This window comes from Oryzias latipes, chromosome 5 (assembly GCF_053564925.1).
Source record: "Oryzias latipes strain Hd-rR chromosome 5, Olatipes_Hd-rR_3.1".
In the NCBI taxonomy this organism is placed as follows: Eukaryota; Metazoa; Chordata; class Actinopteri; order Beloniformes; family Adrianichthyidae; genus Oryzias; species Oryzias latipes.
Genome location: NC_136241.1, coordinates 28,621,767 through 28,634,398, shown reverse-complemented (window position 1 = coordinate 28,634,398; position 12,632 = coordinate 28,621,767). Strand labels below are relative to the sequence as shown.

The 12,632-nt window shown below is 38.6% G+C and overlaps 1 long non-coding RNA gene across 1 annotated transcript; it reads right to left on the bottom strand.

Moving 5' to 3' along the window:
- Window positions 1-2,454: 2,454 nt before the first annotated feature.
- LOC144992340 (uncharacterized) lies at window positions 2,455-5,757 on the bottom strand. The gene is made up of 2 exons (XR_013656224.1): window positions 4,375-5,757; window positions 2,455-3,228 (listed from the first exon to the last, which is right to left on the bottom strand). It is a non-coding gene; the product is annotated as an uncharacterized LOC144992340 (long non-coding RNA).
- Window positions 5,758-12,632: the final 6,875 nt, after the last annotated feature.

Here is a 12,632-nt window from a genome sequence, read left to right as displayed (position 1 = left end):
GAACTTTGTCAGCAATCTCTCTGTTCATAGAAGAAGCAAAATACAGCGGTTGCCACCATAAAACCTTCAGAAAAGAAAAAGAAAGCCCACTGGATCTTGAGTGCTTTAAAGGTGCAAATACGATCTCATAGAAAACGTTTTTGTGTTGTATGAAGCTAATCATGAAATACCAGATGCACCAAAAGCTTATGAGAGATCCCATGAAAGACAACACCAGGGTGATATATTTGAGTACATTTGCTTTTAATGAAAATTCTGAGTGTTTCTGATTGTAGGTAGTATATGACAGACCATGGAGTTTGTGCGACAGTGTGAATTATGTCTTGGATGGCCTTTCATAGTAGTACACCTCAAAGTGCTACAGTCAAGCAGTCAAGTACAGTATTTGTAATGAGACCTGGAGAGATACTACATGAACCATTTATGCATGTGCATTCAATTTTATTCTTTTCTAAGGATTTTTTGTAAAATAGGCTGATTGATAAATGCTTTCCATACCATATTTCGTACGTGCATCTTGTTTCTCAATGCTGCCTGTTTACCAGAAAGCTCTCTACGATGCATACCTACTTCATTTTTTTTAATATTTACATTTGCTTTCAAGTTACTTTCTGTTTATTTTCTGGATATCATAAGATCCTAAGTATGGATTCATATTCTGATTATCTTCATAAAATGTTAGGAAGTTAAAGAAGAAATGTTTGGATTCCTAAATATCTGGCAGCAAGAATGCTTTTCTCCTGAATGCAACATTGTTTGTTGCTAAAGCTAAATGACAACCATGCAGTTATGTACCAATTTCTGGATTTCATTTATTTATTTTCTAATCTTTGTGTGAAAAAGTGGGAATTAAGTGCACAGTTTGTTTACAATTTTTTAAATAAACTTTGTGGATTCAATTCTTGTTTCTTATCATTTTGAAGGTTTTACGTCTGTAGCAACAATTGTTAAGTGAAAGTGGAATCTGTTTTCCATCCTTGAAGTTGAATGTGACGAGAAAACAATAAACTGCTGCTGACGTACACATTTACTGATATGCTCACTCATCCAAATACTTTGTTTTTCAGTCACTTTGACAGCCATAAATAAACTGATGCAGAATCCAATAGTAGGAAAGTGTTTATATTTAGTTATTTTATTAAAAAACCTGGGGAGTGGAGCTTTGTCTTATACCTCATATGCATTCATTTTTTTCATATTGTTTAATGGGAAGGGCATAAATGTTCTCTGCATGGAAGTCCCCGAGTGTTCTTTTTTAACCAAAATTGACGAAACATCTTCCATCTTCTAAGCTTGCTTGAGTCACAGGGTTGCTGGAGCCTATCCCAGGTAGAGTTAGGCAAAGGGGGGTTTGCCTGAACAGTTCTCCTGTCTGTCATAGGGCGCGTTTGAACTCTGGTGGGTTTAAACCGTGTTAATGCAGGCGGACAAAACTAAAAATCCAAAGTTTAAGGATGGAAATGTGTCCCATCAGGATGTAATCTGTTTCTGATGTAGTATTTTTAACAAATGCTTCACAACATGATTTTTTTGTAGTATGCATCCATGTTAAGTGTATACCTGAAGCAACTTGGTATTAAAGAATGACCCAATGACTGATTAGTTAGACTGATAAAATCATATGGAACGCCTCTGGGATAAGTTATTGCTACCAAACAGGTTACATTAAAAGGACTGCTTTAAAAGAGGAAACTGTGATTTATTTATTTTTTATCTTGCACGACTGCAGGTAAAGATGAAGAAGGGGCTTGATGGTGACATCCCAATTTCCTTCAAATTTGAACCTCTCACTGCAAGACATGAAAAATGTCAGGGTTGTTGTCAAAATGTAAAGTGGTTGGTCGATTCGCACACTTAATCATAGGCTTTAAAGCACAAAAAAGTGATTTTTGTATCATAATATGAGACAAAAATGTTGAAATGTCTCCGTAGCCAATTCAAAACATGCAATTACAAGGGCAATTTGTTGGCAATCAATGTTAAATCTCACCTCAGTGATCAAGTGTTTAGATTACATTCCTTTACAAAAAAATCAATACAAGAACTAAATGTGTTGTAGGAAAAATGCAGCGAGATGAAGGTATACAGCATTTACCTTTGCAGGGATACATGTTCATTAAAAAGCTGTTTTTATGCTTGACTGATGTGTTCACTGCACCGTCTGACAGAACGAGTAAACAGCCCAAAATATGATCAGTAAACATAAAAAGATTGTTGATGATATAAGAGTTCTTTGAGGGGAGAAATCTCTCTCTTGTGTATGTGTGTGACTGTGTGCCTTTGTGTGTGTTTATGTCTTGCCGTGTGCCGTGGGAGATGGTCAAGTGTGCCGTGGGAAATTGCCCTCATTAACTGATCTAAAAACGTTTCCCATCTCCAGGAAATCAGCTCTGTGTTCATCCAAACAGGCCCTGAAAAAACACTGAGTAGTTAGGAATATGAAAGATCGCAAAATACTTTTTTCTTTGTGTTTATTTGATTCTATTAAAGACATTTTGTCAAGAATGACGGTACCGCGATTTAGCCGTGGCGTCAGCTGTTTTTGGAAAAGTCCCGCCCCTTTAACTGTCTCCACCAATCATTCTTGGAAGCTTAATCACATGTCATCAGTCTGACCAATCAGAAGCGGTTAAAGTCTTCACTTCCTTGTCCCGATTCTACAAAGAAGGTCTCTCAGTTCTATCAAAAATACCAGCTAAAGCTCATATTTAGCAGTGCAGCTTTCCACAGAATCTGGTGTCAGACCGTGGAACAAGTGAACAAAACAATGAAGCTCAGAGAAACAATCTCCGGCCGTTTTCACACTACATCTCCCATGATGCATTGGGTTAAAGTGACAGCGGATCAGCGCACAATGTGTCTTGCTTGTTAAACGTCTTGAAACAACAACAAACATACATCAAACAGTTATTAGATCTTCTAACTTAACTTTTATTACCGTACATCTTTTAGAAAAAACAGCTGCAACTTCAAGCTTTTTCTGCCACAAATATCCCAAAAATGCATGTGAGATTGCGGAGTGGCTGTAGATCAATACAGACTACGAGTTTGTCTTTTTTTTTTTTTTTTACATTTTCGGATGCTGGTGTGCCGCGGAATTTTTGTCAAGGTTAAAGTGTGTCGTGGCTCAAAAAAGGGTGAAAAACACTGGTTTAGTCCTTCACAGGTGTCAGTACAGGTTTGTCTTTATCCAGGTAATGTCTTGAAGTTGAGTCATGGCATCTGGACCTAAAGAAAGCAGTAAAACATTTCATCCACGTGGCTTCATCCGTCCACTTCACAGGTGATTTCAAAATGCTTTCCAACAATCCTTTGTAGTGTTAGCGTCAAAATACACGGAGACTTTCACGGTGATGTATTTTTGTTGTTTTGTAGCCAGTAAACCTTGTGAAAGTTAGGTGTTAATAATCTCTCCTGATCTTCTCAGACCAACCAAACATGGCAGTGTTTATTCTGATTCACTAAAGGACAGGGTAGGGCTTCTATCTTCACCAAACGTGTATGTCTTTCAGCCTTAATAACAGAATGAGGCCTAGAAAAACTCCAATTCAAACTCACAACTGCCTGCAATAACATAAAACTGCTGACAACAGCTCCATCTTTTTTTTTAACCTGGAAACCTTGGCTTGCCTTGCATTTCCTGACTTGCAGATAGTAAAGGGAGATTGTTTTAAAAGGAATTTGTAACAGTGTCAAGATAAGATTTTTAGGTTTGTGTAGTCTTTTAAACGTGTTTGAAAGTTCAGAAACTTTACGCTAAGAATAACAGCAAAGGGCTCAAGGCATTTAGGAGACTCCTTTGGGAATGCTGTTCAGTTTCTTGCAGGAGAAAATAACATTTTTACTGAATAAAACTTAACATCTACTTTAATTGTCATGTTATGCCTTAACAGAGTTGAGTAAAGCAGAATTTATACTCGTCTTTGGGATGTTTTTAGATAACTTGAGTAATCTGACTCAAAAATGCCTTTTGTGGACATGTGCGTCATATTTTTGCGCTGCTTCAGTGTTTGCGGTTTACACAACATTTGTGGTCTTTTGTGTTTGCAACACAGTAAAATCTCCATTCATTCCAGGCATATTTTGTGAGGTGTTGCATGAAGCTAGAAACTACAACAATACATGCTGTCCTCTTGTGATAAGTGACACATTGACAGCTCTGATAAGTCTGTTTTCTTCAGTTTTCCTCAGTTCTCAGTGACGCAGCAGAAGCAAATGAATCTGCTGGTATTGTCTGGCCTGACAGCCACCCGTGTTGGAGAAAGTCAGAGTGAGAGCTCTGTCTGGAGCAGTCAAATTATTTTTCCTTTCCTGCCGCACTTTCAGACAGATAAGCTGTCCTTAGCTCCCACACACTTCCTCTTCCCGGCTCACCTCTGTCCTCCTCAGTATCTCTGGAAGCACTTGGAAAACATGATTGATGGAGAGGTGCAGGCAGAAGAATAATGTCAGCACTTGTTGCTCGGCCGAGGTCTCCATCAGCGGCGCGGTTAACGCACGTCCTCCATCCATCGCAGAGAGGCTTTAGACAGCGCACAGGTCTCCAAACAAATGTCACAGAGGACAATCTTTCTTGTATTTCCATTGTGCGTGGAACCTCCGAGTTCAGCCAAGTGCTGACAGCGAGGACAGGAAGACACTCTGAATACGGAGGAGTTAAGCCTCAGTGGTGACATTTAGATAAAAAATAAAGCTTGTTTTGCTGTTTTCCCTTTGTGTTGAACTTTTCAGAGCTCCGTGCTGTTTCTGCTGAGGTGTCGACCCTGCCTGTCCATACAAGCTGGAGCTAAAGAAAACACATCCACTTTCATTAGGCCGGACCAGGCAGATATATAATTAATACGGCATTAGTAGAGAAATTGGCTAAATTGATGCATGTCAAAACTTCTAACTCAAACACATCTCAAAGTTTTTGCTGCATAAAATGTCCTGCTGCTGCGTACTTTGAAAAATATTCAGCAGGGCAAAAGAAAAATGAGTCATTTTTGATGTATTTATCATATAACACTTTTAAATGGATTACATAGCTAAAGTTAGAGTCTGTTCTTCCCTGCTTCCACCTCTCCATCCCTCATCCCTCACTCCCACAGTCTTTTTCTCCTTTCAACAGGGCTGCACTCATATCCGTTACACTATTCCTCCTCTGTGATAAATCTGTCTGTCTGACAGCCATCATAATCAGATTGTTCCAGAGGTCATTTAACATTGCAGAGGAGGGACTCCATTTTAGCCCTAAGAAGATCCAGCTCAAATACAATTTATTTGTCAGAGATGAATAGTGGAACGAAACATTCACAGAGAAAATGAACCGTCTGGCCCACTGAAATAGCCTCGTTATGGCCTTCTGAGTCGCTTTAACTTCTACCTCCGGTACTTAGGTGCTATTCCTCCATCTAACATGACGATGATTTCCACATAAAAATGAATAATAGATCAATCTGTGGCTGGTGACAGAACAAAGTAGCAGGTATGGAAACAAGAAGAATTGTAAACTTGAAACTTAGAACAGTGGTAAACATTCCCATGACTGACTGACCGACCAAAATGACTAAAAGAACATAGCACTCATTCAGGTCAGCTGAATAGCATACAAAGAACTGTAGGCATCCCTTGATTCTGTTAAGAACAGAATTCATAGTTTAACAAAGAGACCAAACAAAAATGGACTCGTGCCAGAGGTTATGTCAAGGAGAAAGACACAGTTGAATAAAAATAACACAAACACAGCTCACATTTGACAAACACATCAGGGTTATCTCCCCTTTTTCCAGATGACTAAACTAACATTTTCTTGACACACACAAAAAAAATTTTTTTGGAAGGTTCCTGTTTCAATAAATTAAAAGTAAGACTAAGAAAACCCTATGTAAGGACTGCATAGCAACAGTCAAACATGGTGGTGTTATGGTTACAGCTTCAGGATCTAAGCATCTTACCGTAATAATGGAACCATGTGCTCTACCAGGGAAAATCAAAATGATAATTTTCCCCTGATCTGTTTATCCCTCAAGCTCAGGAGCACTAATGAATATGCTGGAAATGGATCTTATCCCACCAGGAAGTCCACCTTATCACTGCTGAAAAGTTCCAAGCCGACCTGGTTGCAGAGATCATTGTCCAAACCAGAAGTTCTACCCCATATTGCCGGAAAAAAGACCTTAACACTTACAGTTTTTCCAGTTTTAAGCTTTAGTAAATGTTTTTATACAATTCTGAACACTTTTGGGTTAGGGTTATGGAAACTTGTATAATTTCTGCTGCCGGCCAACGATGTCAGGAGTCATCTTGTCTGCAGCCAGGTATCTCTCAGAAATTCTGGAGTTTAATCTCTTTATCATGCTAATTTCATGGCAATACACAATGTGCTTGTACAGAAAACTTTCAAATTTAGCCAGATTAATTTCTGTAAAGTAAAGAACAAATTGCTCTGAGGTCAATTGATTACGTTATTGCAAGATATCACAATTGCTAACTTGTAGTTGTTGCGTTTGGGTTTGTTTTAGGGTTCAATTCAACCAGTAATTACACGATAGTTAAAAAAATATGTTATTCAAATTATCTTCAGGAAATATTAAAAATCTTGTAATTCTATCTTTATCCGCAAAAACTTGACAAACCTATTTAAACTGCAAATACAGTAACTTAACCGTTTTTGTTTTAATAAGTTAATTACGCTAAATAAGCAAAGCATGAGCAGTTTCAAAGTTGGAAAATACTTTATATTTTTTCTTTTCGTTTATTATATGTGCATATTTGGCGTATGTGTGTCTCTGTTCCCCATCCGGGCGAATACTGTACCCAATTTTGAGCTTAATGTTCTTTATATTTGTCCTCCATTAGAAAAATTTTACATGAAAACACAAAACCATGATTGTCTTTGTCTTTGAGGTGGGTATTTAAGTTAAGTTGAATGTTTTTGGTTGTCTTTTTGCTTGATTTGTTTCACCTGGTTGGCCAAAACTTAAATCTGAGTCCCGCCAAAGGAGCAGAGTTGCAAAGTTTTGAGTTTTTTTACTCAGCACTTGTTTAGTTTACTTTTTTATGCAACAGACTAAGCACAAACTTGAGTTGGGGCACATTCAGACAGGAATTAAGCTTAATTATGACCTTCAGCTGCAGATTTATTTTCTTCTCCTCCTGCTGCCTTTAGCAATAAAATTATTAAAATAAACGGAACTAAAAAATTAAAGCTGAAACTGAAAGAGTTGCTACTTAGGATGGTGAAGTGGTAAGGACATCAAAGTAACAGGAATGTGAAGGCAGACGGCATTGGGGCTTTAATCCATACTTTCAGACATTTTCGTCTTTTTGTGCGGTGCATCAAGACATCATCAGCAGTGGTGCTTTTTGTCTGATACATGTTCAATGGTTTTGTGCATCTGTTATACCGAGGACAACTGTGTTTACTTTTTGAAATAAACATTTGCCAAGATTTGACTTCCAACACTTCAAATTTACCTCACAAAAGTTTAATTTTGTGTTTGTCAGAGGTTTACCAATTAGTCAGATTTTATTCTCAAATAATCTACACTATAAAAGCTCAACTAAAGCTAATTCTGTCAGAGCAATTACTACAATGCACTACACCTAAGACCAATTAAAAAGCCTTTCAGAAATGTCCTCTTTTCTCCTTAAGGATTCACTTCAATAACATGAGGAACTACGGTTGGCTGTGTATATTTCTCTGAAATAGCTGTTTATTTAACCCACACTACGGTTAGTTTCAAAATAAAAGCACACACTTCCAGCAAGAGATTTATGACTGAGGGATTTTCCAACATCAAGGCCTCTACCATGCTTGTTTTTGAAGTGAAATAAACATTTACAAATGAATAATTGATTATATCTGTATTATTTTGGGGGAAGGAGGTCGGAAATGTGCATGTTTGGGGTTCTTCAAAGAACTATCTAATGCATAAGTAATGCTTTCCACTTTCAAGTGTTAAGTCCCACTTTTGCCTCAGGTATTTCATTTCTCTGTGTTTGCATATCTGGCACCATCCTCCACAAACAGCAGTCAGAATGAAATACGTAGAAGGACATGGAAAAGTCTACTAAAAAATGATCACATTTATGAACTTATAATTATGTGAACCTGATGCACTTGTCCCACATGTAAGCATTTCACATTTCCCAGTGTAATCTCCACAAGATGGAAAATGGCAAATTTAACCAGAAGCTCAAACTCTTCTGGGTCATGTGGAGTTATTTCAGCAGTCACAACATGTGACTTTGTAAAAGCTGTCAGCTCCTTCATGACCCGGGAGCAGGTCAGCAGGTACAGGAAAATAATGGCGGAAATGTAATTCTGTCGAGGAGATTGGAATAAGGCTGCTTGACCCTGCGGTGCAGCTTAGCTCTCGGCGTTGCACATCTGCTTGGACATTAATTGGCTCCAGTGGTTCAGGAACAGCTCCAGGAACAGGGGATGGCCGAGGACGAAAAAAAAAAAGAAACGGGATTAATTTAAGTGTGGGCCACTCCTAATCGATGTTAACCTTTAGGCCAAACTCAGATGTACAAGAGGCAATCATGAAATAAATTGGCACGTACAAGAATGATTTTGTTGGACAGCAGCAGCTTTGCAGGGAGAGAAAAAGAAGCAACCAGAAAAGAAGCAGACGGTCATGCTTACCACTGACACACGAAGACTGTGAGTTAAAAGTGGGTAAGATGCAGAACTCAGTCTTCAATGTTCTCTGTAATATACAGACTAACATGGAAACAGGGAAATAAATGTGGAATCACAGCAATACACCATGAAGAATCATCAGTCAGTCTGACTTTACCGCGGTGTCCCATGATTTCAGGAGGAACACAGCGAAACAACGAGCACACGAAATCCACCTGTGCCTTTAAGTCTTCAAAGATTTTCCCAATGCTGAAATCTCTGTGTGATGTGTTTCATACATTTGGGGGAAAGGAAAAAAGTTATAGGAAAGAAATGCACTGACTAAAAAAATGTCACAAAGTTGTTTTCTTCAAATCCTCATGCAGAAAATTTTCAGTTCAATACATGTTTATTCATTGGTTTTCAACTTGAATACATCATCTTCTCCGAAAGCTACAGACAGTCTTGTACATAACATTACTTTGTCATATGACTATGGCTTTAGGTGGTTGGGTTGGTTTTACCACTCAATGGCTGGTCCGTTGAGTGTTTGGTGACCAAATCTTAGCAAATGTTTAGTAAATAACCGGTTATGGAAACGTGTTGTAAAGATATTTAACCTGTTGCCACACCGATCATCTTTTGAACTAAGTTAAAAGCGTTCCCAATGATCTTTCAATCATGAATTCGCTGTTTTTGACAAAAACAACAAAAACAAAACAAAGAAAAAGTAGTTATTTAGGACGAAATTTCTGCAGAGGGGCAGGACTTCACTAAAAATTTGCCACTAAGTTGTGGGTGCGACTGCTGTTGCAGAGTAAGCCCACCTCCACTACCCATCATTCATCTGTTCACACTCTCTCCTGCTAGCTTACAGCCCCTCGCACCCCCAGGCTAACATTAGTGGTGCAACAACAATGGCAAGCAATATTGGAGCTATCTAATGGTACAGATTTGAGCCAGATTCCAGCTCAGTACATGGATCTATTTATCTACATGTGAATGTATTAGATTGGAGCGGAGTGGGGAATTTGTGGTCTGCCGATTGTAGTTTCTTCAGCACAACTAAAAGCTTTTTCAAACAACAATTTTTTTGTCTGCTCCCGGTCTACAACAATTTGAATACAGAAATTTTCAGAAATTCAATATTTGTACTTAATTTTCTCGGTATTTTAGAAAAATGCCACAAAAACATGTTAAAAACACCAAAAACACAATTTTTATTGGTGTGGGTCTCTAAACAAAAAAAAATCAAGATTTTAATGAGAAAAAAATCTCTACATGTTTCATTTTCTTTTCAATTTCAATGCATATAAAAAAAAAATTTAAAATCAATGTTGAACACTAAAAATACTTGACAAAAATGATGTCACATGGTTCTTAAATGAACTGCCAGTAGGGTATGTGCACACATTCCAACCCTTACCCAAGCTGCCGCATTTAAGACAGATGCTAACATTGGAAACAAAAACTAACCAAACCACACAGACGTCATTTATTCAATTCAATTCAATTCAATTCAATTTTATTTGTATAGCCCAAAATCACAACAACAGTCGTCTCGATGGGCTTCGAAGTAAAACATGAACTCAAAAGGATCACGTATACAAAGAGTTCAATAGAAAAATACTAAAATGAACTAACAAACTGACTAAGCTATACTGGCATCCCTGCCCTTAGACCCCCCTTCGCGGTAAGGAAAAACTCCCAAAAAAACCGGATTCCGGAAAAAACGAAGAAACCTCAGGGGTGCCCACATGAAGGAGGGATCCTCCCCCAGGACGGACAGGCGATTTACCAGAAATCTTAGAGAAGAATTAACTTATCTAAATCTACAACTACATATACAAAAGTCCAGCAGACGAGCTTCATCCAGCCGTGGTTATCGGGACAGTCAAAGGCGCGAGTCGAGCCGGAGACAGGAACCACAGCCAGGTGTAGGAGCAGGAGCAGAGACGAGGTACTCGGTCAGGTACAGAGCAGAGACGAGCCAGAGATGAGCCAGAGGCAGGATCCACAGCCAGGTGTAGGAGCGGGAGCAAAGGCGAGGTAAACGGTCAGGAACAGGAGCACGGATGAGCCAACTGGAGTCTGGAAGCACTCCCACTCCCCAGGAGGGGAGAGGAAAAGAGGGACAATACATGAATCGCACTGTACCAAACAGAGGCATGGAGAACTAAATGATAAATTATGATCAAGAATAGAGGAGAGGAAGGGTAGAAGTAAAAAAGGAAAGAGGACAGAACCCCAGTGTACCATAGTTACCCCAGCTTCAACTTCTAGCAGCCTTTTAAAAGAAATAGTTATTATTAAGTTTAATTTAAACAAACTAACATTAAGTTAAATAATCTCTGAATACTAACTAGTCTGACAATAAGCCTGTCCAAAGAGGAATGTTTTCAGTCTAGCTTTGAATGTATAACTGCTTTGTGTGCTTCTGTTCTTGTGGGTGAAACATCAGTCTCTTTGGACTCAGTTTAGTGTGACTGCAGTAGCTGAAAATGTCAAACTGATCCTGCATCAGAGTCCAGCATTTGTCCCCTGTGAGGTGGTAGGGGCAGCCAAGAAAATTCTGGGGGGGACCCCCTCCCAACCAGTTTTCCCTCTGGAAACATCAGTTTATGCAGCATTTTTTTACCACCTTATTTCCAAACGTTTTCTTTTTTTTTTTTTTTTTTACTGAATTTAGATTTTTAGCTTTTCCCCACTTCCCACTAAAATCCAAGTTCATTTCCAATTTGGCCCACTATCTGCAAATGAATACAGATTTTTGTCACAAACTTTCATTCAACATGCTAGAGGAGCTTGAGATGAGGAGCAATTTTAGTTTTTCAACCAGTAAGTGATCAATCCTTTGCTCTAACACAGATCTGTTCACCTCCAGATCTGTCAGATGTTGATAATCAGCAGCACTTGACACCAATAAAGTTCTCCAACAGTAAAAATGTTTTTAGTGCCGCCCATGTGTCCACACTAGTACCTGAAAAAAAGGTTAAAGATATTTGTTCTTGTCTGGTTCAGGCTGCTTTCAGTCACTTCATGGATACGTATTCACAATGCCGGCAATTACATTTTCTCAATAGCCAAAAGGACATTACAGATAATGGCAGCTTTCATATTCCTTAAGTAAAACGGCTGACATTTGTAATGGCTAAGGAAGGAGTCTCTCATTCCCTGTTTCTTTTGTCACAGAAGTTCACAATGTCCAGCCACTTGTTCAAAAGGAAACTGTTTGGGAGAACAATCACTCATATTTTATCATGATTACCAGAACTTGTTATTGCTGTCAATATTTAGTCCTTTGTTTTAATGGTCTTTAAACAAAAGTAAAATTCTATAATGAATTATCATTTCTCATCTGTGTTTAAATAAATTTCGACACTTTAAAACTCCAGCCCAAGATGTGTATTGATGTCCTCTCAAATTAACGTTTTCTCCTGCTTTCTTATTACATCTGAGACGGCAGCAAATGGGAGCCAGAGCGGCAGTGTAATTCAGATGTGTCCTGACATTTAACCGTATGGTTTTGACAAGCTGTTTTACAGCCACGTCTGCGCAGACTGAGGCTGGAATTCCTGCGCTGACAGGGTCTTTAAACGCCGCTGCTCAAGCATGACTGCACCTACCAAGGCAAAAATGCAGAGCAGCTGTTGCTGTTTCCTATTCTAAATGTTGTTTTTACAAAGAGACATTGCTGCTCCAGGAATTAGCTAAGCCAATACACAGAGGCCAGCAAAACTCGAGGAAAACAATCAAACCCAATGTTTGAGATGCTGTTTTCTACAAATTATTGCATTTTACTGAGGAAATTTATGATCAAAAAGGATCAGCTGATTTCAAACTAACATGTAATTTATGAATTTAAAAAGTCAATAATTTGTTGGTGAGTTTACTCAGTTACAGGTTTATGTGTGCATGTGCTGAAGAGGAACTAAAGAAGAAAGATTGTTGGCAGAATGTCAACAGTGAGCGAATGCTCTGATTTCTGTCACATCAGGATTGCTTTTTCCCCTCTGGGACC